The 25,831-nt window shown below is 36.8% G+C and overlaps 1 long non-coding RNA gene across 1 annotated transcript; it reads right to left on the reverse strand.

The window, feature by feature from the left end:
- Positions 1 to 10,700: 10,700 nt before the first annotated feature.
- Positions 10,701 to 18,031, reverse strand: LOC127801403 (uncharacterized). Its single transcript, XR_008023053.1, has 2 exons — positions 17,811 to 18,031; positions 10,701 to 10,945 (listed from the first exon to the last, which is right to left on the reverse strand). It is a non-coding gene; the product is annotated as an uncharacterized LOC127801403 (long non-coding RNA).
- Positions 18,032 to 25,831: the final 7,800 nt, after the last annotated feature.

Here is a 25,831-nt window from a genome sequence, read left to right on the forward strand (position 1 = left end):
AATGGTTCCTTCCCCTATTCTAGGTGATGATCATCCTACTCATCATGATCCTCATCCTCCTCCTATTCGAAAGTCTACTAGATCTTCCAAACCTTCTTCTTTCCTACTAGATTTCCATTGTAATCTCTTAATTGGGAGGTCTCATTCTTACATTCAACATTTATATCCTTCGCAAGATCATCTTTCTTACACTCGTGTTTTTCCTTTCCATAGATTTTTTCTTCTTACAGTGTCCTCTTCTTTTGAGTCCCAACATTATAACCATGTTGTTAAATATCCTCATTGGAGGGATGTCATGGCTGCAGAATTGAGGCTATGCAGCAAAATCGTACATGGTCTGTTCCCCTACCTTGTGACAAACATTCTATTGGTTGTCGATGGGTATATAAGAGCAAGTACAATTTTGATGGTACCATAGAGAGATACAAAGCCCAGTTAGTTGCAAAAGGGTATACCAACAAAAGGGCCTATACTTTATACTTTCTTAACACCTTTTCTCTCGTAGCAAAGTCAGTCACTGTCAAGGTACTCTTAGCTCTTGTTGCCATTAACAAGTGGTCACTTGTACAACTTGATGTTAACAATGCTTTTTTGAATGAGGATCTTTTTGAGGAGGTATATATGAATATTCCACTTGGTTATAAGTTTGAGAATTTGGTTCATTCTCAGGGGGAGAGATTAGTATGTTAACTCCATAAGTCCATCTATGGCTTAAAACAAGCCTCAAGGTAGTGGTTCTCCAAATTCTCCATTATTTTTGTTCAGCATGGTTTTGCTCAGTCCAAATCAGATTATTCTTTATTCACTAAGGGACATGGTTCTTCTTTTGTGGCTTTCTTTGTTTATGTCAATGATATCATCATAACAGGCCCAAATGTTGCTATCATTGATTCTCTTAAAGGATTTCTTCATACTCAGTTTACGCTTAAAGACCTTAGTCGTTTGAGATACTTTCTTGGGCTCGAAATAGTTAAATTTGATAAGGGTATCTTCTTCTCTCAGAGACAATATACTTTTCAACTTCTTGAAGATACTGGGTTTTTAGCATCTAAGCCTGCTTCTGTCCCTATGGTTCCTAATTCTAAACTTTGTTCATTTGAGAAAGATTTGCTTCAAGATCCTACTGTATATAGAATACTTATTAGCCGCTTATTGTATCTTACTATCTCAAGACCTGTTATCACTTTTGCTGTGCACAAGCTCAGCTAATATGTTTCCCAGCCACGACAGCCTCATCTTGGTGTTGCTTACCATCTTCTCCAACATCTGAAATCTACTCCAAGTCAAGGATTGTTCTTTTTAGCATCTTCTTCTCTTCAACTTCGAGCTTTCTTTGATGTTGATTGGGGGTCTTGTTTAGATACTCGGAAGTCTATAACTGGGTTTTGTGTATTTCTTGGGGACTTGTTAGTATCATGGAAGGCCAAGAAGCAAAGCACTATTTCCAAGTCATCTGCTGAGGCTGAATACAAAGCACTTGCCTCTATTGCTAGTGAATTGGTGTGGTTAACTCAACTTTTGCCTGATTTTCATATTAATTCTACTACTACTGCTCTTTTATTTTGTGATAACCAGGTTGTTGTACACATTGTTAATAATCCTGTTTTCCATGAGCGTACGAAGCATATTGAACAAGATTGTTGATGCATTTACTAAGCTGCTTCCTATTCGTACTCAACACCAGTTTGTTGATGCATTTACTAAGCCTCTATCAGCTGCTAGATTGTTCCCTTTATTGGATAAGATGGCCATTTGGGATATTCATAGTCCATTTTGAGGGGAACTATTAAATGTATTGGGTGTATCTTTGATGTATTCTATTTGTATTTTATGTGTACAGTTAGTTGGTTAGTTGTGCTTTTAGTCGGCAGTTATGTTAGAGCAGGACATATAACAAGGGCAGGGCACTTATGTATTCAAGCTAAAAGTAGCTTTTCTTTCTTTCTCATTATAGAATAAACGAAGTATTATTTTCTCATATTTTCCTCTTGCTTTAATAAAATATTTATCTAAATATATTCTCTATCCCATTACAATTACAATATATTGTAATGTAAGACATACTCTTCCAACCACTTTAGCATCATGCACCCAATGATCATCTTCATCAAGCTTAAGTTATACTATATGCGTAAGAATATGAAGTGGTGAAAAGATCACTCACTATACAATATTTGTACAAAAAACAAACAACAAAAAATGTTGATTTTCCTTTAATTCAGTCAATTAAACATTTACATAATTAATAGATATATATTTGCTAGATAGTTTATACTTTTTCTGCCTCTGAATGGTTTTGAGTTAAAATTTTGAACAGGTGACTGAGCTTAACAGACCAAACTAGTAATACTAATTGTGGACCTTACTGGCCCAATCGGGCCTAGCCAAATAAAGGCCCAAGATCTCTATTAGCCTTCTAGCCCAATCTCGATCTCATACCTTCTAGCAATAATCATCACCACATTTGTACCTACAACACTCTTGCGCCCACTATTGGTTCCATCGGTATTTAATGAAGGTCCCGTTGGCACCACACCTTCGTTAGAGAGCCTCATTGACGGCGGATACCGTCTTATCCCGGGCTTGCTTGCATGTCAGGGAACCCTTTCTTCCCTTTACATAAGTCAGCTCGCTCACAAGCTAAGGTATGTTCTTTTCAGTCTATCGACACTCTGCTAACTAAATCTCTTACTCACTTCACCATCGGAGTATTTTGCAGGTGCCACCACCCCTCACTCTGGTTATCGGATTCAGCTCCCACACTCCCAGAATCTCCCCGTTTGACAACCATTTGGGCCGAAAGGGACATTTGACGCCCACCATGGGGCCAGTAAAGCATACCTACCCCACCCACCCACCTAAATCTCTTAATTTACCCTTCAATCAGCTATGACTAGAACCAGAAGCCAAAACAACTTCATTCTCATCCTAGAAAACCTAAACACTAACCATTCTCAGCCGGAAAATCTAGCCACCATGGAAATCCTTCTCCAAACCATCCAGCAACACCAAAATCAGGTTGTTAAGTTAACCCACAATCAAAAGCGCGACCAACGCAATGAGTGGGTTGATGACGATGCACAAGGAAGCCACTACCAACACCAGTAGGCCATCCATATCCCTGTTCCACCATCTTCTGTAACACCCCGCTTTTCCAAGCGTGTTATAACTTAGGACAATTCTGGGATAGTAAATTTTTCCTTTTCAAAACTAATGCTAAACCATATCATTTTTCATATCCATTCCAAAATTTTCATTTATCTATCACGAATGAAAATCATCATAAACATTAAATACAAAAGCTAAGAATTGAACCTCAAAAATAACATTGAACCATAACAGTATTACATAATCGTTCCTCAAACATAGTTCGTAGTAAATAACATTCTTTTATTTTACAAGACTACTCATCAACAGAACATAAGTTTCTCAACATGACTAAAACATAATCGAATCTTCATGAAGAAGAAAAATGCATGAATAACTTGCCAAAACCATCAGTCAAGACATCTCGTGCCGTTACATCTCAACCACTTCCTTGCTTTTGCTACAAGCCCAACTGGAATGTTTGAATGTTCTAGGTACATAGCCCAAATTAGATGTTGAATCATCTAAGTAAGGGATTCATAATAAACGTGATTTGAGCATGAATGCAAAATGCAATAATAACATCATCTCTTCACCTTCCTTTAGTGACCACGAGGAATCCCTTTGCTATCACCATTTTCCAACCTCCCTTCCCAGGTCAGGACATTCATCAACATCCGTGATGAAATAGCATTCTGATCATCATTTCACAACCTCCATTCCAAGGCAACCTCCTTTTTGAGGTTGGGATGTAATATAACATTCATGATAGACTATCGATTTCTCGTGTCACCAAATAAACATACAATGCATGACAAATAAACTTCACCAATGAATATATGCATTTCTCATCAACATAACATGTGTATGCAATCCACATGATGCATAGCATGACAAGGCATGACAACATAAACATAATAAAACCATTTACATAAAATTGGATTTTGGGTCGAACCATTTATCTCGAATGTATCTCAGAATATCTTGATTCTCGTGCCAGACTTGTTATGTACTCAATTCGGAACCTCAACGTACCTTGGCCATCATATTTATTCAAGGATATCCATATTCTATTTTTCCTATTTTTTTCATAATTTTTCTCTATTTCTTCTTATTTTTCCTCAATAATTCCACACTAAATAATTCCTCAAACATTTTTTTCAATTTTCTTACCACCACAATTCATAAAATAATTTCTGAGAAAAACCACTCATCTTGAGTTAGCCTCTCAGGCTTCCTCGATATATGTGTCTGACCTCAAAACGTGTGTCCGAACAATTTCCTGGTTTCGAGCATGTCCCTCTAGTCCCAAATTAATTCCCCGATTTTTCTAGGATTGTTTGGAAAGTTTCCCCATTTTTTCCTCATTTTCTCTATTTTTTTTTCCTTTTTTTTTCTTCCTTCTTCTTCTCCCTGCACACATATTGCCATGTCGCATCGCTGGCCACCTCCACGCGCGTGACTGCCAGCCACAGGCCACCTCCGCGCGCTATCATGCGCAACCATGTGCCACCATCGGCCACCCGTCTGCTGGACTACTGCCTCCGCCCATGGCCACCGCTGCCTTCTATCTTCTTTCTCTGATTTCACTCCCTTCTCCATCCTATTTATAACCGCTTTCAACTTGGGCACCACGCATACATATAAACATATAATATATGCTTCATTGCCTTGGCCATCACTCACACATATTATATCTATATATATCTATAGCACTTGCAGAAATCTTGGCCAGGAAGCTCCTTGGCCATCACGCGTATATCTATATAGTATATTATAACTATATAATATATTATGTAATATAATATACTAATAAAGAAAATTACTTATTTAAATTTCAAATTTCATCTTCATTTCATTTGGATATTTCTCTAATTGTAATTACACCATCAAACATTTAATTAATTTGCATTAAGATGCTTAAAATTCCCAATTAACAACTCAAAGTTATTCGATAAGTACGTTTTTGTCCCAGTGTTCTCACAGGACATTTGTTTCATCCCAAAACCACTTCAGGGTTGATCATTACATAAAATTGGAGCTCTCTAAGGGTTCTGTTGACTTTCTGGAGGCCCCTTACAATCATTCAATTTTCTAGGCTGTATCTGTGACGAAAACTATCTATGATTTGATTTCTTTTAGTGTTATAAATCTTGTCTTGAGACGCTTTTCAATGACATACCCTTTTCTTTAGACATTTAAGTTTTGAGGTGCTCATTGCCGTTGATTTGACGACTTATTTTACTATTAAGTTATTCTTTAAGTATTTCAAACTCATTTAAATTATGTGACAACCTCATAAAAACATGGGGTATTATAGAGCTTGGGGTGCATTAGACAAAGAGGCGGGGTTTTGTAATTAAAAGAAAGCTTAGGATGTGTAACTAAGATGTTTTGAGCTTGGTATATACGACCGAGGTGGCTGAGCTCGGCATGCTCATGATGACGGTCAAAGTAGACTCGAGGTCCACACGTCAGGATGGACCCGGGTGCTTGGGTGCGGACTGACCACATTGGTTTGGGCCCCGAGCACCACTTAAGAGTGAGGTTGGGGTAAACCCAAGGTCTGCACGTCGGGATATGGACCCAGGCCCTTGGGTGTGGATTGACCGCGTCGATTTGGGCCCCGAGCACGACTTAAGAGTGTAAAAACTATTTTTCTAAACATCCAATTTCGTTGTCGAGAGAACCCTGTTGTAGAACCGGATAATATAACATCTGTCGGGACTTGATTTCATTGATAAGACAAGACAACCTTAGTGTAGAACCGAATAATATGCCTCATAACAAAACTAAAGCGACAATGGTATAATCAAAGAGTATATTAAATATTGACAAGAAACAAAAAATCATACTACAACATGAATTATTTTTTAAGCGTAAGTAATTTGCGAGTATGATCATGAGATCGTTACTTAGCTGTAATATTTTCGCAGGCTAACCGCATTCCACGCTCTTGGCAAGGGTCGCTCTGAGAGTTCAATGAGGTGGTAGGCTTCGTTGCGGAGGTTACGAGTGACCCAGTAGGGACCTCCCCAGTTGGTGTCGAGGTTCCCTTCTCTAGGTTGTTGTCTTACGACTTCCATCTTCCTCAGGACCAGGTCTCATTCTTGAAAACTTCGAAGCCTGACCCCAAAATTGTAATTTTGGGTTGCCCTTTGTTTAACTGCTTGTTCTCTGATATGGGCTAAGATTCATACTTCCTGGAAGAGATCTAGATCAACTCTTTATTCATCGCCATTGGAAGTTTCTTGGAAATGCTACCTTCGGGGGCTCCGCTCCCTACTTCCATCAGAATCATTGCTTCCGACCCACAAGTGAGCTTGAAAGGGTTCTCCATCATTGATATTTGTATTGTGGTATGGTATAACCACAAAACCATAGGGAGCTCTTCCGCCCAGGCCCCATTTTTCTGGTCTAGTCGTTTCTTGAGCCTGGCGAAGATGACCTTATTGGTGGCTTCGATTTTCCCGTTTGCCTGGGGATGCTCCACCGAAGTGAAGGCCTGATGAATGCTGAGCTCTTTGCAAAATTATGGAAACTTTGCATTGGTAAATTGAGTACCATTATCGAAAATGATTAAACCAGGCAGGTCATGTCTGCAAACAACATTTTTCCATACGAATGTTTTGACCTTTTATGCCGTAATTGTTGCTAGGGGTTCAGCTTCGATCCACTTGGTGAAGTGATCAATGGCCACTACGATGAACTTGAGTTGGCCCAAGGCCAAAGGGAAAGGTCCAAGTAGGTCGATCCCCCATTTGTAGAAAGGCCAAGAAACGTCGAGGCTGTGGAGTTCTTCCAAGGAAGAGTGATGTGCATTTGCATATTTCTAGCACTTCTCGCATCTTTTCACATATTCCAAGCATTTGTTGCGCATGGTCGACCAGTAGTACCCAACCTGAAGTATTTTCGTTGCTAAGGACTGACCTCCGATGTGGCTTCCACAGACACCCTCATGAACTTCAACCATTGCGGAAGGAGCATGCCTTCCATCCACGCACTTGAGAAGTGGCATGGTGAAACTTTGTTTGTATAGCTGATCCCCAATCATGGTATAAAGGCTAGTCGTTTACCTCAGCTTCTTGGCTTCCTTCGGGCTGTCAGGTAGGACTCATTCCTTAAGGAACCGAATAATGGGGACCCTTTAGAAGCTAGGGTCTGCCACTACATTATACACTTATAAATTAACTATGGGGGAATCCAATGTTTCCTGTATGACCGACTAATTGTTTTCTAGAGTCGTGGTGCTAGCGAGTTTTGAGAGCAGGTCCGCTCTTGAGTTTTGCTCCCTTGGGACATGCTCAATGTGAAATGATTCAAAGGTTTTAGATAAAATTCCGACCTTGTCGAGATACTTGCCGAGCTGGGGATCTGTTGTCTAGAATTCACCCTTGACTTGATTAGCCACCAACTGAGAATCACTGCTTGCGATGAGCCTAGTGGCCCCAACTTCTTTGGCTAAGGCTAAATCGGCAATGATGGCTTCATATTCGACTTGGTTGTTGCTTACCCTAAAGTTAAAACAGAGGGACTGTTCAATCAGAAGCCCATCTGGTCCTTCCAAGACTATTCCTACCCAGCTTTCCTTGATGTTTGAGGCTCCGTTCACCAATAAAATCCAAGGGTTACTATCAGAAGTTGGGGCGAGAGAAGATAGTTCTATGCAAAAGTTGGATAGTACCTGGGACTTGATGTGTCTTCGGGGTTGGTACCATATGTCGAACTCGGATAATTCGATTGACCATGTGATTATTCTTCCTAAGAGCTCGGGCTTCTGGAGTATTTTTCAGATCGGCTGGTCAGTTTGAACCATGACTTGATGGCTTTGGAAGCACGGTCTGAGTTTTCATGTTACAATCACCAATGCTAGCTAGTGCCAATTTTTCTATCTTTTAGTACCGGAGCTCGGGTCCTTGCAAGACTCGACTGACAAAATATATTAATTGTTGTGTTCTATCTTCCTCTCTGACCAGCACGACATTGAGAGCACTTTCGATAATGGAGAGATAGAGGAGTAATTCCTCACCCAGCTTGGGTTTTGTAAGTATAAGGGGAGTTGCCAAGAAGTGCTTTAGCTCCTGAAAAGCAATTTCACACTGCTCTGTCCATTGAAATTCCACTGGCCTCTTCAGGCATTGGAAGAATAGAAGAGCTCAATCTTGAGAGGAAATAGGATAGAGTTGCTATCCGATCGGTTAATCGTTGGACTTGCTTCACATTGTTAGGGCTGCATATTTCGAGGATGGCTCTACGCTTATTGGGGTTGGCTTTGATCTCCCGACTAGTCAACATGAAGCCGAGGAATTTTTCAGCTTGTACCCCAAACGCATACTTTTTCGGGTTGAGCCTCATGTTATGTCGTTGGAACTATTCGAAGATCTCAACCAAATTCGAGCAATGGTCATTATCTTCTGATGTTTTAGCTGTCATGTCATCTACGTACATCTCGATGTTCTGGCCCATCTGATTTGCGAATACCTTATTCATGAGTCATTGATAGGTTGCCCCTACATTTTTCAACCCGAACGACATGACCTTATAGCAAAAGTTTGCATTTTTTGTGAGGAATGTCGTTTTCTCCTCGTCAGCAGGGTTCATCAAGATTTGATTATAACCGAATTATGCATCCATGAAGCTCAGGTATCTATAGCTTGAGGCTCTCTCCACAAGCTGGTTGATGTTGGGTAAGGGGTAAGAATCCTTCGAGCCTTATTCATGTCGGTAAAGTCCACGCACATCCGCCACTTTCTTGAAGACTTTTTTACCATAACCACATTCGTCAGCTACAAAGTGTAGTTCCTCCGTGGCTTGTGGTCGGCTATTGGGATGCTCGCTTCGTGGTTCTAGTTCAACCATATTGACGTTGTGATAGGGAGCTTGGTTGCTAGTGCCTTTCTCAAGCCTAGGAGCTGGGGTCTTCAAGCTATCGTTGTAGCATTGTCGTGTTGTCCTTTGGTCTACATGAACGACGCCAGTGGCCAACATCAAAAACTTCATTGCTAGGTGTACGGTGGAGATAATCACGCCCAAAGCATTGAATGACGGTCGACCGAGGATGACATTTTATGGAGTTTGGCAATCAATAACCAAATATTTGACATTGATCGTCTTAAGAAAGGGTGTTGATCCGAAGGTGGTTAATAGCTCGATGTACCCCCTAACGTGCACTTGTTTGCCAAAGAAGCCGACCAGACTCCCATGGAACTGCTTGAGGTCCTCCTTTGAGATTTGACGTTTCTTCAGGTTAATAAATACAATAAGTTGGTCGAACTCCCCTAGTTAATGAGAACCTTCTTAACAACAAAGTTGGTTGTCACGACAGATATGACCATAGGGTCATTGAGGTTTTGGTCGGTTCCCTTGTAGTCCCTGTCAGTAAAGGAGATTACTGGGTGTTGGGCCATCTTCTTATGACTATACTTAGTGTTGCTGACTGACATGACCACTCGAAGGGTGTCGCTTCGGTGCCGAGCTGGATTCTCCTTCTCCGGCAAAAGCCTCCCGAGATGGTATCGATTATCCCCCTTATTTGGTTGGTTAAGGCTGGAGGTGTCTCATTTTGGCCCTCATTAGCTCTAGGCCTCCGTTGTGGGCTTCGACTCCTTCGGTCTCGATCCTCACGTGGTGCCCCATGTCGGCTTTACCCATAAACATATTGGACGAGGTGTCCTCGGATTAGTAACTCAATTTGATCCTTGAGCGCGACACATTCCTTAGTGGTATGGCCATACATTTGGTGATAGTCGCATCGTTTAGTCAAGTCAACGTGGGCGTCGGGGTTCTACTGCCTTTTATCTTTAGGGAGGTGGATGATCCTCGAGTTGTAGACTTCCCAGAGGATTCAATCTTTCCTGGTTGTCAAAGGGGTCTAGATTTCTTACTGGAGCCAAGGTGGTTTGGGTATGTGGGCTTGTTATCTTCTCCTGGGGTGATTTAAAGGGTTGCGCTCCCTTCCTCGTTCGAAGCTTCTGTTAGGCTATTTGTGGCGCTCGATTGGTTGCACCACCTTATGACCCGATTGTGATTGGGCTCAGGGTCGAGAGCTACCATATTTGGCAGCTGCAGCTTCCTCGATGTTAATGTAGGCTGTCGCAGTAGCTAAAGTTTATCGAGGTTAGCCGGTGGCTTTCTTACCAATGAATTGGAGAACGGTCCGGGCTGTAGCCTTGTTGTGATAGCATGCAGAGAAATTGCCGGGTTGAGATCCTTGATTTGGATGGCCTCACAGTTAAATTAATTCATGAACTCCCGTAGTGGTTCGTCTTCTCCATGTTTCAGGTTAATCAGAATGACTGTGGTCGTACAAGGAGCTCTGTTGGTGGAGAAATGTTTAAGGAAGCGGGTTGTTAGCTCGGAGAAGTCGTGAACAGAGTTTGGTTCCAAGAAAAAGTGTAACACCCTGTTTTTCGAGCGCGTTAAAACTCATGACAATTCTGGGATAATTTTTTTTTTTTTTTATACTACTATAACTAAGACTATACCATATCATTACTCTTATCTATCCCAAAATTTTCATTCATTTATCTCCAAGGAGAATTATCATAAACATTAAATGCCGAAACTAGAATCGAACCTAATATCATAACATTAATAAAAAATCAGCTCTTACATCACGAGAACATAAATTTCTCAACATGACTTAATCATAAGTTCTCAACTAACATTAACCCTAAATAGGGTTTTACATCATCATTTCTCAAACATTTAGAATTCGAAGTAGTAGAACTTAAATACATGAGCAACATAACATACGTTCAACTGATCATATAACTCATCATGCACTTTGCTAAGTGCCACTACATGCTTCATTCATCCTCGTTTCTGCTACTATCTTTATCTGGAACGTTTGAATATTCTAGGGGCAAAGCCCAGGTTAGATGATGAATCATCTAAGTAAGGATACAAAACATTTAATGCTCATGTATGTATGCAATGCACATAACATTATAACTCTCATATTTGGGTCGACTGCACCTTAAGATTACCTGCCATTTTTCCAGTCTCCCTGCCAGATTGAGGTGTATGGGTGCACCCTTGGCAAAATAACGGAGCCAGTACCTAATCTCAAACCCATGCAACGTATGACCGTGAATCTTATTATGCTCATATGCATATTTCATAAATCAAACATGTAAATGCAATCTACATGACATACTCACATTAAGGCATGACAACATGATAAAATCATTTACGTAAAATCAAGTTTTGGATCGAACCACCTACAAACCAAATATTTTTATAAAATTAAATTCAGTTTGGAAGTACCACTTACTTTGCAAAAAGATAATTTTGCCCCTAACATAATTTTGCTTCAAAATTCGCGTCGGACTTCCAATCATACTCAATTATAAACCTTGACGTATCCTGGGCATCATAATTACTTAAGAAAATCAGATTTATAATTTTTCTAATTTTTCTAATTTCTCCCATTTCTCCTATTATTTCCTCTAAATTATGAAATAAATAGCTTCTCATAAAATTTTCTCAATTTCTCTTCACAATAATTCCTAAAACAATATTTCTAAGCCCCATAAATTTCCTCATAATTTTCAGAATCCATATTCTATTTATTTCTCATTTTCTCTTTGATTTTCAAGCATCTATTACCTCAAAAATTCATAATAAATACCAATCATGCATTTCTCTTCCAATTTCGTCACCAAAAATTTTAAAATATCATTATCATATTTTTCAAATTTTTCAAGAAATTTTTGAAGATAACTTACCTTCCTGCGGAGCGATTCGGTATTCTTTTATATTACAACGAAGCCTCGATTTGCGCATCCAACAATGCCTTCTACCACAAATTTTCACACAAACTACTAAACCCAGCCTATAGGATTTTTCTAGAAAAAAAATTTGGTATTTTTTCTCTCTCTCTCTCTATTTTTTTTTCTTTCTCTTTTTCAAATCTCTTTCTCACTCTCAAATCTTTCTTTTAACATTTCTTTTTCTAATTTAAGTTTTCAAACTTTTCAAGTTTCCTCTATTTATAGGAGGTTGAATTAAGCTTAACATAATTGTAGTGACCTACTATCTTTAATTATTTTGTCACATTTCTTAATTATTTTTCACTAAATCTAACTAAAAATCTTTAATTATTTATCCACATCTTACTTTGTCTCCCACATTTTTCAATTATTTCACTCATTATCTTTGATTATTTGTCCACACCTTACTTTGTCTCTCACATTTATCAATTATTTCACTCATTATCTTTAATTATTTTGACATATTTCTTAATTATTTTTCACTAAATCTCACTCATAATCTTTAATTATTTGTCCACACCCTACTTTGTCTCCAATATTTCTCAATTATTTCACTTATTATCTTTAATTATTTGTCCACACCTTAATTTGTCTTCCACATTTCTTAATTATTTCACCCATCATCTTTAATTATTTTGTCATCTTTCTTAATTATTTTTCACTAAATCTCACTCATAATCTTTAATTATTTGTCCATACTTTACTTTGTCTCCAACATTTCTTAATTATTTCACTCATTATTTTTTATTATTTGTCTACACCTTAATTTGTCTCCCACATTTCTCAATTATTTCACCCATCATTTTTAATTATTTTCACTAAATCTCACTCATAATCTTTAATTATTTGTCCACACTCTACTTTGTCTCCCACATTTCTCAATTATTTCATCTACTATCTTTAATTATTTTGTCACCTTAATTATTTTTCACTAAATCTTCTTCTAAATAAATTATTCTTTTATTTAATTCATTAATTTTAAACCTATTTTCTTAGCCTACTAATTAGGCCATTTACTTAGCCTTTTATTTTTTTCAACTTAGCTCACTAACTCTAAACTCATTTACTTAGTCTTTATTTTTTCAACTTAGCCCACTAACTCTAAAACCGTTAATTTTTTTCAACTATAAACTCTAATTGATGTTAAAAATAAAAAATTAATTATTATTATTCTCAAAATACTAGGATATTATAAAAAGAACCATAATAGTGTGGACTTTTTGAGTGTACTGGGAAAAGCTCAGCACACGATTGGATTTGTGCCTCCACTTAGCAGCATCATGGAGTACATGGCCAAATGCTCCTAGGAGTCGATAGTGCCATCATGTAGTTCCAATGTGCCGGGAAGGCGAAAATCGTTAGGCAAGGGTACAGACAAGATGAACGTTGAAAAATGATGGCTCGAAGTATACAAAGTGGTGGAAGATGTAATACCCAATGTTTTTATGAGGTTGCCACGTAATTTAAATGAGTTCGAAATACTGGAAGATTGGCTTAATAGTAAAATAAGTCATCGAATCAACGACAACGAACACCTCAAAACTTAGATGTTTAAAGAAAATGGTATGTCATTGACAAATATCTCGAGACAAGATTTATGACGCTAAAAGAAATCAAATGAGATATAGTTTTCGATACAGCTATGATACAGCCTAGAAAACTGAATGATTATAAGGGACCTTCGAAAAATCAACAGAACGCTGAGGGGGCTCTAGTTTTATATAAGAATCAACTCTGAACTGATTTCAGAATGAAGTAAATGTCTTGTGAGGACACTGGGGTAAAAACGTACTTATCGAATAACTTTGAGTTGTTAATTGGGGATTTTAAGCATCTTAGTACAAATTAATTAAATGGTTGAGGGCGTAATTACAATTGGAGAAATACCTAAACAAAATGGAGATGAAATTTGGGATCTAAATATGTAATTTTCTTTATTAGTATATTATATTACATAATATATTATATAGTTATAATATACTATATAGATATACGTGTGATGGCCTAGGCAGTAAAACATATATTATATGTATATATGTATGTATAGTACCTAAGCTGAAAGCGACTATAAATAAGATGGAGAGGGGAGTGAAATCAGAGGGAAAAGGTAGAAAGCAACAGCGGCCATGGGTGGAGGCGGTGGTCCAGCAGGTGGCAGCCGTAGGTGGCCAGTCGTGGCGCACGCGGAGGTGGTCGACGGTGCGGCGTGGCAGTATGTGCACAGGGAAAAGGAGAATGAAGAAAAAAAAAGAAAATAGAGAAAATGAGGAAAAAATGGGAAAAAGTTTTCAAAAGAATTATAAAAAATTCGAGAAATTAATTTGGGACTAAAGGAATAACCTCTAACCCAGGAAATTGCCAGGGCACGTATACCTAGGAAGGCTAAGAGGCTAAGTCAATGCGAGTGATTTTTCTCAGAAATTATTTTATGAATTGTGGTGGTGGAAAAATTGGGAAAATGTTTGAAGAATTATTTAGTGTGGAATTATTGAGGAAAAATATGAAAAAATAAAGGAAAATTATGAGAAAATTAGGAAAAATAGAATATTGATATCCTTGAATAAATAGTTTTATCATATTGTCATGCCTTATCATGCTATGTATCATATAGATTGCATACACATGTTATGTTGATGAGAAATATATATATTCATTGGTGAAATTTATTTATCATGCATTGTATGTTTATTTGGTGAAATGGGAAATCAACAGTCTATCATGGATGTTATATTACATTCCAGCCTTGGAATGGAGGTTGTGAAATGATGGTCAGAATGCTATTTCATCATGGATGTTGATGAATGTCCTAGCCTCGGAAAGGAGGTTAGAAAATAGCAAAGGGATTTTCCATGGTCACTAAAGGAAGGTAAAGAGATGATGTTATTATTACATTTTGCATTCATGCTCAAATCATGTTTATTATGAATCCCTTACTTAGATAATTCAACATTTAACTTGGCTTATGCCCTTGAAACATTTAAATGCTCCAGTTAGGGCTTGCAGCAAAGGCAAGAAAACAGTTGAGATGTAATGGCACAAGATGTCATGTCCGATGGGTTTGGCAAATTGTCCCTGTATTTTACTTCTTTATGAAGATTCGATTATATTTTAGTCATGTTGAGAAACTTATGTTCCATTGATGAACAATCTTATAAAATAAAAGAATGTTATTTACTATGAACTATGTTTGAGGAACGATTATGTAATACTGTTATGGTTCAATGTTATTTTTGAGGTTTGATTCTTAACTTCCGCATTTGATATTTATGATAATTTTCATTTGAGATAGATGAATGAAAATTTTGGGATGAATATGAAAAATGATATGCTTTAGCATTAATTTTGAAAAGAAAAAATTTACTATCACAGAATTATCCTAAGTTATAACATGCCTAGAAAAGCGAGGTGTTACAAGCTCATTTACAAACGACTTGGCAATCCGAGCTCGAAAACTCGCCCTTGCAAATGTTCAACATAAGGGTTTCATTCCGAGCTTGATTGTCGGTCTAACACGTCAAGATTTCAGCTATTATCTTTGCATTCCGAGCTCGAATGCTCATCCTTGCGAAAATCCGACATGGGGGACTATGGATCGTACTGGCTCAATCAGGCCTAGCTCGATAAAGGCTCAAGACCTCTATCGGCCTTCTGGGCCAATCTCGGCCCCATACCTGCCAACAGTGATCATCATCACCTTTGTACTTGCAACACTCCCGCGTCCACTACAAGTTTCATTGGCATTTAATGTAGCATTTAATGAAGGTCCTATCAATACCACACCTCTGTCAGAAAGCCTTGTCAGTGTCGGATATCGTCCCATCCCGGGCTTACTTGCATGTCAAGGAACCGAAGCCAACCTGCTCATATGCTAATATATGTTCTTTTTAATCTATCGACACTCTGCCAACTAAATCTCTTACTCACTTCATCATCAGAGTGTTTTGCAGGTACTGCATTCTCTACTTCGATCACCGAAACCAGCTTTCACACTCCTGGAATCTCCCCGTTCGACAACCCTTTGGACCGAAAGCAACAAATTGCAATCGGACTTGGGTTGAAATTAATTATTTTAGTTATCTAATATCAAGTATATAGTCAATATTTCTTACTGTAAAAGTTCCCAACGTTTGTGATTACAAATCTCTAAGGTTCTATTGGTACAAATGAGGACAGATTGAATAATGACATTCAATTTAATTAAGACTTTGGAGATCATTTCTTCTTGGTAAACTTTGATAGTCGAGGTGTTGCAAGTTTCTCACTAATTTTGAGGTTCAAATTCCAATAGTACTTAATAATTTATTTAAAAAAATGTTATTTATACAAACAATTAAGTTATCGAAAGATGACTGAAAGTATCAAATAATAAAAATATCTTCATCCAATTTGTATATTCACTACCCCTACTCTTAATTGTCTCTGGATGAAGCTCGATCGAGCTTTATGAAGCCCAAGCGATGAAGTCTGATTTGATTATCGAATCTATCATCCCGTCGATATAAGTAGTACGGTCCATTTATTTATTCTATCAGTAAAAGAACTAACACAGAAGTACCTAACTCGTCAACCAATTATGTCCTGACATCACAAGCGACATAGAAAAAAAATTAAGAATTAGTAGGGCTCATATCCAGGCATGCACTAAAGCCAAACACTGATAGTAATCCTATGCAAATAGTAAAATATATATGGAAATGCATTTTAATTAGGGTATTTGTTAATAATTAGGATGAGGAATTGGAATGGTTTGGAATTAATATTGATCCCCTCCAACAAAGCAAAATGATTTCTATGCTAATTCTTGATGATCAGAATCTGAAATAATTGGGTGAAATAATAAAAGAATATATATTACAACCAATTTCTATCTTTTGTTCCTAAACAAGAAATATTAATTTTTCTAGCAAGTGTATATATAATTATTAAGTCAAAAGCAAAGAGAAGTACTTACACATAATATTCTTAAGTGAATTTTCAGTTTTCAATTTTCACTATATATTCTTAATTAAAGTATGTATATATATATATAAGGAAATTTCAAAATACACACCTAATTAATACCATTTTTAATATTCTTGATTGATAATTGCGTTTGAAAATTTTAGAAATAATTAAACCATTTATCTTTAAATCTGGCCATCCATATATATATTATATATATATATATATTTCTGAAACTGCCTCCTCTTATATAATCACTTTTTAAGCAACTTCTTAATCAAAAATCTTGGTCTTCAAAAGGGCACTGCCTCCTCTTATATAATCACTTTTTAAGCAACTTCTTAATCAAAAATCTTGGTCTTCAAAAGGGCTATATTATATATATATATATATCCATCCAAAACCCACATTAATTAATTCAATAGTTAAACCTCTCAATATTCATGACATGCCACGTCATAATCGGATATTATATATTAATTAATTAGACCCACCCAGTTATTAGTTAATTAAACTGATCAGATGGGTATTGATTGATGTATATATAATTTACCTAAACATTTTCAGATTTTTCCTCCATTAATTTCTTCACACACACACAGAGCTATAGCTACTCAGTTTTAGCTTAATTTTAATTAATTAATTAGCTTGATAATTCCATCTACTAATTCTCCCATTTTATTATTTATTCTCTGTCCAAATCTAATTCTCAGATCATCGGGAAGGCTAATTTCAAATCGGTCAAATTCACAAGTTCAACTCAAATCCCTCCGTGATCGCAGGATGATTCAATTCCTCCATTTCCACTCCCCCCCCCCCCAAAGTGAAGAATGATAATCACCCAACGCTCAAAAACAGATACTACTAACTAATTGAAATGGCGGTGACGATGATTCATTCAAATTCAAAGGTTTAATCCATCAACCAAACAATCAAATACACATACATACATATATATATATTACACAATTGTAAATTCAAATTTTGCAAGGGAAAAGGGCCACTTACAGGATTTAACCCAATTTCTGGCGCTTCCCTCCCTAAGCAATCCTCTTTCTTTTTTAATCTCTGCTCTGCCGAAGCCCCTCTTTGACCCGAAATTACATCTCTCCCCACCCATTGAAGCCCCCTTTCTTCAGAGGAAAGCCGAGCTTCTCAAAAAGGGGATGGATATTTTGGCGCGATCCTCTGTGGCGAGCTCTACTTACCACACCTAGGCCTGCTCAGAATCCTGCCCTCCATCGCTATCTTATACAATGTAAAGCCTGTACTTTATAATATAATGTATATTTTTTTTATATTTTACAAAGGTGTTATTCTCTAAGTTATCAAATTTCGTGTTTGAACCCTAAGGGAAGAAAGCTCATCAATCAGGGACTATCCCGAAAAATTGAAAAATGCCAGATCATCCTCACATCAGTGGAGAGAGAGTAGGGATAGAAACTGACTGATGAGTTCCCAAATTTACATCTTCTACCGAAATCGTGGGGTTTTAGTAATAGGAGCGCTCGTAATGGTACGTTAACCAAAAAAAAAAAATAAACCTTGTACTATACAAGGTATTGGTCTTTTTAAATAATAATATAAAATAAATTATAATAATATATGATATCTAAAAATAATATATATGTGCCCATTTTGGGTATGAGTGGCTGCATGTTAAAGCAATCTGTCTGACCCCACAGGCCACGCAAGCAGTCGATTATCAAAGATACAAGCCAAACATGATATCACACGTGTCAAATGATATAAAAATTTGGAGACACGTGTTGTGATGCGAGAGTGGTTGCGGAGCAAATAAAAAGAAGAATCATGTTAGATATACAATCATTTTGTACATCTTGAGCTACATAAGGGGTATTATGACTAAAATATCTTGCACCTCACATGCACTTCACGCGCTTCTATGCGCTTTATGGGGGACTTTTTTGTCATTGATACACCTTTATGTAGCTCAAGAAGTACACAAATATATACCTATAGTATTTTTCGAAAAAGAATGCTAGATTCCACTTTGCTGGTCACAAAATTATGATGACCCTCTTTTATTTTTTATAACTAAATTACCTTAGAATAACAAAATGGTCTTTACAATATTAAAATTAAGAGAAAACATCTGGAGACCACAAAATCAGAGAGAACAGTAGGGCTTGTAGCATTAATTAGGGATTAGGGTTTAGGGAGATTGCAATAAGAGTACTGTATGTAATTTAATTTTCATTCTCTGGGTATAAATATAAAAGGGCACATCGATCATCTAGCAGCATTTTATTTGTCGTTGGTCTGAGGTTGCTGGCATGGTGTAATCTAGTAACTCGATAGAGAAGAAGTCAAGAGAGGAGGAGTGTGGGGGAACCAAAAAACATAAAACATAAAAGTAGAAGCAATACATATATAATTGTCACTAATGCTAACCTAATTAATTAAATTGAAGGGCTGGGTAAGATGGCACCTAGCTAAGGAGTCATTTTTTGTTTTTTTTTTAAATAAAAACTTGGTATGTTATTTGCTACCTTTACTATATATATATATATATATATTTCTAGTTTGTTTGTTCGTTTTGTCAATTTTTCTTTCTCTCTCGTCCATCTTTCTATCCAAAAACGATTCATTCCGAAGGAAAGAGCAAGAAAATAAAAACAAATTTTCTTGTTTACATCCAATCATAGTCTAATCCTACTTTCAAGTCCAATTCATAGGAATGAAACCCTAAATTCGCTTCTCAATCTTACACCTGTCCTAAGATTATGGTAAGCTCTCGTTCTTTTAACTGTTATTTTTTAAAATTGAAAAGTAACAATAATCAAATTTTATTTCTTGATAGTGAAATTAAACCCCAAAAAAAGTAAGTAAATCTAATTTCTTTTCCTTATAAGCTGCACCAAAGCTCAACTTTCCCCTTCATAAAAGGTTTTTAGATAGATTTGTAGCATCATAAATATTTCATAAATGAGAACAAAGGGAAGAGAAAATGGTCGAAAGTTTAGACAGTGAATACAAGTGACAAAAATTGTAAAGCAGCTCATCATGGTGATGAAAAGCAAGAAATAATAAGAGTAGATCGAGCAATTAATTACCAACCAACCAACCTTTCAACCTCATTGCTAAAAGGTTTTCATCTTCTTTTTCTTGGCTTAAGAGTGTTAAAAAGAAAATGAAATTAATTAACCTTATCTTATATATCTTGCTCAAATTAATGAATGAAGTTACTAGCTAGTGTGATATAAGTTGTACGTACTTCGAGTCATAAAAAAATTTACTTTTCCTCTCATTTCATTTCACACGTACACAATTAGAGAGTTGATAAATTTACTTGAGATAATAGTTTATTATTGCAAAAACACCATATATAGGAATGAATGGAATTCGATTCACTTGTAAATAAAGTCATGTGACAGAGATAGAAGTTGAGTTGTGTTGATTTTGTGTTTCCTAATGAAGCCTAAGGTAGTGATGTAATTGAGTGTGTTTAAGCTTCATAAACTTTGGCCCGTGAATGAAGTTCAACACACTTATTGGCAACCGAATTGGAAGACAGGCCATAGCCCATTATCTCTTGTTTTGGATGAAAAATGGGCCTAGCCCATTTGCTCAAACAAGAGGAAGCCCCCCTTGAAGCCCAAAACCCATTGTCTTGCCTTAAACCCTCCATATAAAAGGTTTTAACCCTTTGTTGGTTTGTTGTGGTGGCCGATTTGCTCTCTCCCCCTTTCCATGCTTGGCCGATTCTCCATGGTTGCCTTTCCATCTCAATTCGATGCTCATTTCCTTGTTGGGTGCCACACCTTCTTTGTGTGTTGTGGTTGTCCATCAATGGCGTTTGTGACGCCTATTTATTTTGAGTTGTTGTCTTCTCTTTAATAAGCTTTTCAGCCATTTCTTTGAACCCACCATCTTTGTGATCCTTTGCTCCTTCTATGGTCTCTATTGTGTGTGGAGTTTTCTGTGGTAAAGAGGGGTTTTTCATTTCAGTCGAGAGGGTGGGGGGCGATTTGAGAATTGTGGCTATTGGGTGTTTTGGGGCTTTCCTTTATGGTTCTGGTGTGCCTATTCTCGATGTTTCCTAAGTGGTGTTAGACGTCCAGATATAAGTTTTGAAGCAGTCTTCGTGACTATCATTCATTGGTCGAAACAGGGAGTTTATTTCGTGTTCTTCTTGTTGTTATTATCGATTTACTCTTTTGACTTTAGTTTTGTGCACTAACGATTGATTTGCATTGCTTCCGCCCCAACAAGTTGTGCGAATGCGATCACATCCTACCACCATTAATTCCTCCCCCCTCGCGTTATCATTTTTCAACAGTGAAAAAATAAAAATAAATAAATAAAATAACACCGCTCTCCAGTACCAATACTCAGATTCCTCTCTTTCTTTTTTATTTTAGATTTTTCCTGCATAGAAACAGAGGAGAATTAAGAAGAAGAGAAGAAAAAACCAGTTGGTTGAGCCGAGAGATCCGGTCTGCTCGATCGGTAGGGCGGACAGACAGATGGATAAGAAATGTTACCCTCTCTCTAGAGATCCTTTTCAACGTATATGTGTGTAGGAAACTATTTTTCTTTCCCTCTATATATAGCTCCGTGGTTTTGTTAGATTTCATAGATAGGCTCACCAAAGCCATGCACTTGCTGCTGGCCAAATATATATATATAAACGTCAGTCCACGATGCTATGGCATATATATATAGGGAACAACTTGACATATAAAGCTAGCTCTCTCTCTCTCTGATCTCCTGCAGTTTCTTCTTCTTCTTCTTCTTCTTCTGTTTTTATTAATTTGCTGGCCCCAAGTTGCTGCATGTCCTCGTCCTTAGCATATCAGTGTTATTTTAGCAGTGGATCGGAGTCGGAGATAGAAGAAAATAGACGACTGTTTGCCGTATTCTCTGATTCTTTTTTAAGTATACATATATATATATATATACATGAATATTCTTATTCTAATATATAAAGGAAATAACACACACACACACAGAGAATAAAACAATATACACACAAAAGAATATCTAAATTTCATATCATAATTAATTAATATTAACATTTTTTTATTTCTTTTTGGACAAATTTTGTGATATCATTGTTCATGTGCTTGCACATTTCTCTTAGGCAACAGCACTGCGTATCAAATGAGCTGTCTGATTTTTATAATTAGAATGAATATTTGATCGATGAACCAAATTAATTAATTAAAAATGCATGCTAGCTAGCGAGGTCAGGTGTGCACAGAACAGAAGATGAAAGTGAGCTCAAACAGCACATGTATATACATAGAATATTACTCATCTGAACATGCACAGCCTTGTCTTTGAGTTTGATTGAGCTATCTTTGAACCTAGCTAGTGTTAAATTAACATATCTAATCGCTACCCAAAAAAAAAAAAAAAAAAAAATTGATTTTTAGTGACCGAATAAATCCGTCACTAAATATCTAAGTAATTAACGATAGATTAAAATTCGTCACTTAACGGGACGACGCTAATTACATACCGATATGTTTTCAAATTTATCGCTAATGGAGACAAAAAAAAATCCCAACGCTGAGACCAAAAATTCGAACTTGATGTGATTGAAGGCCCTAACATGGCTTGCTTGCCCACGGGTTATGAACTTAATTAATTTTTTATTCATCTTAACTCATATTTAAGTTATTTTTTTTTATTTTTATAATAAAATTTTAAATTTTTGTCTTACTCTTCATCCTATCAATGACCAATTAAATTATTATTAAATTATCACATGTAAAAATACTAATTTTATATTATTTTATTATAAAATAAAAAACCCCTAATATAGAGTTTAGAGGAAAAAAAAATTCTATATGAATTGAAGGTAGAGATATAATTAATTTCGTCTCTAAGGGAAGAAGCGAGAATTTTTTCATCTCTAAATCTATTTCTAAGCAAAACAAAATAAGAAACGACTAATTTTTCTCTAAATTTGTTCTTAAAACTAATTTTTAAAATTTATCTCTAAATTCATTTTAAATCCATTCGTGATTTGGAACAATGAAATCATGAATGGATATCTAATATACATGTCTTATTCATAAGGTAATTGTAACACCCCGCTTTTCTCTTATCGAGCATGTCATTATGCTGGGCCCAAAATATACATAATTTATTATTTTTTTTTTCTTTCTCGGTACATAACTTAATCGTAAGTACCGAATTCCAAACAAAACCCCCAGCAAATCATTAAAAATGCGGAAGCGATAATCTAAATCTGATATAGTACATAATCAATTCACTTTATTTATAACATAAAAATCCGTACCATAATTAACATCATATCTCAATATTGAAATACATAAATACATGAGATTCATAATATTCTAATAAGGCTAAACATCAATAAAATATCAACTAAAACATATCCGAGTCAGCTCGCTGAATCCATCGGCCACGCCATCATGTGCCGTCATATCTCAATCTGCTCCCTGCCTGAGCTGCAAGTCTAAACTGGAATGTGGAATGTTCCAAGGACATAACCCATTAGAAGATGAAACTTCTAGTGAGGGTCCAAAACATATATGCGAATGCATGATGCAATAACATGAACAACATTTGCCCTTAGTGTAACTTCCCTGGCCCGCAAGCCCGGCTAGAAATCTTAGGCAAATCCCGAACCTATGCAGGATAAGCCTAACATTATTCCCTCAACGCCCTTGGAGAATTACGGCTACACTCTGGGGGCGACATCCCATTCTCATGCACAAATATCAATATGACAATAATATCGTGCCATACAATTATCACGACTTTCCATGTAATATGACAAAATGAATCATATCTTTCGTAAATATTATGCATATATAAGCAATCATATATTTCATAAATATCATGCATAATAAACAATCATATCATATAGGATAGAAAAACTCAAAAAACCATGTTTGGTATAAAATTACTCACCTTTTGAGATAAACTTGCATTTTCTCGAAAAGCGTGCATCGCCTCGATATGCGTGCCCTGCCTTGATTTTCGTGCCAACTCTCAAAAGTTGCACCAATCACATCATCTCGATCTGCTCAATCATAAAATAATATTTAATCACTAAATATCCTCAATATTCCATTTATTTCCTATTTTCCTTCATTTTTCCTTCTAAAAATCCCAATAATTACATCGAGACTATTTCCTCAAATCTATCTTTACAACAATTCATAATATGCTATAAAATTCAAAGGAAAAATACTGGGCTCACCCAGATGGTGTGTTTTCATGCAAAACGAGATTCTTTGGTGTAAAAACCGAGACATTGAAAACCCAAACTTCAAAACTTTTTGCACAGAATCCCGTAAAATAATTTTCTGGACTTTACAAGATTTTTTCTAGAATTTTAGGAGGCCCCACGCGCCCTCACGCGCTGGCACGTGGGCTGCGCGTGTGGCCCACGCGCAGATCATCTTTTCCGGCGCCGGCCATGCAGGCCATGCTAGTTTTTTATGCCATCTTCTTCCTCTGCTTTAGTCGATCCACTTGGCATATCTTTGAGCTCAAAAAGAGGCCGGGAAGGCCTCCGATTTGCCGGCCAAAGGCTCGGCCAGACCGCCCGCCTCCAAACTCCGGCGAGCTTCGAAACCCTATCAAAACTCCATGAAAATGCTCCAAAGTTTCCAAATATGCTCTACACCTCATGGGCTTCAAAAGACCCTTATTTTGGAGCTCCAATTCGTTCAATACAAGCCTCGATTTGAAGCTCATATTTCTCCCAAAATTCGGCGGCTTCAAATGCCTATATATAGGCAATAACGAACCTTCAAACACCCTTGGACACTCGACCCACTGCCTTAGGAGTCTCACCCGCCCCTGGGTGAGCCTCGAATCGGCCTCAACCGACCACAAAAAGCCATTTGCAGGCGCACCGAAAATCCGGCCAACTTCGGATTCTTTTTCTTCAAAATTCGGCCACCACGATGGCTTTTGTCGAGCAAGCTCTTTACAAAAGATGCTCCCCCGACCAAGTCTCGTGCAACCGCGTGGCCAAAATCGGGCATGGCTGACTGGTCATATTTGCCCATGCTAGCTTTTTCGAAAAATTGCATTTTGGCCCCTCAACTTTTGGTATTCTCATTTTGGCCCTTTTCCACCTAACCCCTGAACTTTTGATAATTGCTTTCAAGACCCTCAAGTCCTAAAACATCAATTTGACCCCTGAGGATTCCGAAAAAATATCGTTTCGGCCTCCCTCTACCAATTTTGAAAAACGACACTTAGGCCCGAATCTTCGTTTTGGTCCTAAACCTCTTCGTTTCTTCCTGAAACCACTGAAGGGTTGTTTCTTATGAAAAAACGAAACCCCCTCAAGCTTCCGTTGACTTCCGGGAAGTCGTCTACAATAATTCGGTATTGCAGCCTAAATGGCAGCTATATTTTTGCTATACCGAAAATTGTTCCCGATCCAATTTCTTTCGGCACCATAAATCCTATATCGGGGTGCTTGTTAATGCCGCATCATTTTCCTTTGGCATCTCGGCTCCAAGGCACTCCCGGTAGTCGATTTGGTCAATTTTTCAGGCTATTCAGATACCAATTTTCTCTAAAATCCCATTTCTCTAATAAATTGCTTCTTTTTAATTAATCCAAATTTCTCGGGTATTATAGCAATGTTGGTTAAGATGAATAAGATAAAATTTATCAAGATAAGATTAGAATATTTTTCACGTCAAAATATGTAATAATCAAGATAAGAGTGAATTTTTTTTAAAAATTTTGATATGTACAGAGAGACATATGAGTTTTTTTTTTTTATTTATAAGATTTAAGATAAATTTATCTGAACAATATCAAATAAGAATCACGTGATTTTATTTTTAAAGATTATTAAATAAATTTAATAAAAAAAACTTTTATTTAAAATATTTTTTATATTTTATTTTTTTAGTTTATATTTTAATTAAGAAATAGTAAGTACGTATATTTAGATTACACCTCTGAGTTGAAATTCGGTTTACTAGAGTGCGATTTTATTCACCCCTTTAACGAGGGTGATTATAACTCTAAGTGTTTTGATAGTTAAAAATAACAGA

Source organism: Diospyros lotus, chromosome 5 (genome assembly GCF_014633365.1).
Source record: "Diospyros lotus cultivar Yz01 chromosome 5, ASM1463336v1, whole genome shotgun sequence".
Classification (NCBI taxonomy): Eukaryota; Viridiplantae; Streptophyta; class Magnoliopsida; order Ericales; family Ebenaceae; genus Diospyros; species Diospyros lotus.